Raw genomic sequence first — 2,059 nt, 5'->3', positions numbered from 1 at the left:
AGTGTTGTGTATGATTTCAATCTTCTTAAATTTGTTGAGACTTGCTTTGTGACCCAGCATATAGTCTATCTTTGAGAATGATCCATGAGCGTTTGAGAAAAATGTGTATCCTGCTTTTGTGGGGTGTAATGTACTATAAATGTCTGTTAAGTCTAGCTCATTTATTGTAATATTCAAATTCTCTGTTTCTTTATTGATCCTCTATCTAGATGTTATGCCCATTGATGAGAGTGGGGAATTGAAGTTTCCAACTATTATGGTAGATGTGTCTGTTTCCCTTTTCAGTGTTTGCAGTGTTTGCCTCATGTATTTTGGGGCATTCTGGTTCGGTGCATAAATATTTATGATTGTTATGTCATCATGTTGAATTGTTCCTTTTATTAGTACATAGTATCCTTCTTTGTCTCTTTTAACTGTTTTACATGTGAAGTCTAATTTGTTGGATATTAGTATAGCTACTCCTGCTCTTTTCTGGTTGTTATTTGCATGAAATATCTTTTCCCAACCTTTCACTTTCAACCTATGTTTATCTTTGGGTCTAAGATGTGTTTCCTATAGACAGCATATAGAAAGATCCTGTTTTTTAAATCCATTCTGCCAGTCTATGTCTTTTGATTGGGGAGTTCAATCCATTAACATTTAGTGTTATTACTTTTCAGGTGGTACTTTCCTCTACCATTTTGCCTTTTGTATTTTATATGTCATATCTAATTTTCCTTCTTTTTTTTTTGAGATTTCAATGGGCTTTATAAAAGGGAAAAACAACCCTCAGGTGACAACTAAAAACAAAACCATGGAAGAGGTATCTGCTGCATGTGGCAACACAGGTACAACAAGTGCTTGTCTAAGGAGATGATCTGTATTTGGACATAGGTGGAAATGCACAGTAAGGGTGAAGCAATGCAAGGCAAAATGGCAGGTGGGTAGAAGTTTTATGACCCTTTGCTCTGATTTAATGTAGTCTAGTTCTGCTTTTGAGATTGAAAACGATCAGCAGGTCATTTTACAAAGAACTTGAACATCAAAGAACACTTTTGAAAGTCTAAACAGAACAGGGGTTGTTACCAAAGTTACATAGGGATGTCAGTGGCAGGAGGTGGGTGGGGGGTGGGTAGGGGTAGGTGGGAAGGGGTTGGTTCTCTAAAGATATTTTGAACAATGACAGAACTTAAATCTAGTTACATGTGCTTGCTATAGAAAAGATGAAATGTTTTAATAAAGACTGGCCTTCTTCATGATTCACAGGAACTCTTGCTCATTGACTTCTCCGTCTCCATCTCGATCAGCTTCATCAATCATTTCCTGTAACTCCTCATCAGTGAGGTTCTCGCCTAGCTCCTTGGCTATGTGTTTGAGATTCTTAAAAGATATCTTCCCAGTTTCATCATCGTCGAAGAGCTTGAATGCTTTCAGAATTTCTTCTTTGGTATCTTTCTCAGACATTTTCTGAGTCATCAAAGTCAAAAAGTCATTGAAATTCATTTTTCCTGTCCCTTCTTTATCAATTTCGCATATCATCTTCTTGATCTCTTCTTTCTTGGGTTCGAAGTCCAGTACCCTCATGGCCACCTTCAGTTCTTCAACATCTATGGTCCCAGTTCCATCAGCATCAAAGAGATCAAAAGGCTCCCGGATTTCCTGCTTCTGCTCTTCAGTGAGCTCAGGCTTAGGACTCATCCTTTTTCGCAGGGCAGTTGATGCCATGTTGGCCTTCTTAAAGCTGGAGGCCATCGCCAACGGACTCCACTAGCTGTTGTTAGGGCAACCGATGTACACACTGAAAAGGCGCCTTTCCCACCGCCCGCGCACGTAGCCCCACTCCCCAGTGGTGTCTAATTTTCATTCTTTTGACACTCTTCTCCACACCTCTCTCTTCTGTTTTTTTGTATCTGTCTCTAGTGCTCCCTTTAGTATTTCTTGCAGAGCTGGTCTCTTTGTCATAAATTCTCTCAGTGATTTTTTGTCTGAAAATGTTTTAATTTCTCCCTCATTTTTGAAGGACAATTTTGCTGGGTATAGAATTCTTGGTTGGCAGTTTTTCTCTTTTAGTAATTTAAAT

The 2,059-nt window shown here is 38.8% G+C and overlaps 1 pseudogene; it reads right to left on the bottom strand.

The window, feature by feature from the left end:
* Positions 1-998: 998 nt before the first annotated feature.
* On the bottom strand, positions 999-1,784 carry LOC143660254 (centrin-2 pseudogene; annotated as a pseudogene).
* Between the last annotated feature and the right edge of the window lie 275 nt (positions 1,785-2,059).

Source organism: Tamandua tetradactyla, chromosome 16 (assembly GCF_023851605.1).
Source record: "Tamandua tetradactyla isolate mTamTet1 chromosome 16, mTamTet1.pri, whole genome shotgun sequence".
Taxonomy (NCBI): Eukaryota; Metazoa; Chordata; class Mammalia; order Pilosa; family Myrmecophagidae; genus Tamandua; species Tamandua tetradactyla.
Note: the sequence above shows the minus strand (reverse complement) of the source record. Positions and strands in the feature narration are given on the sequence as shown.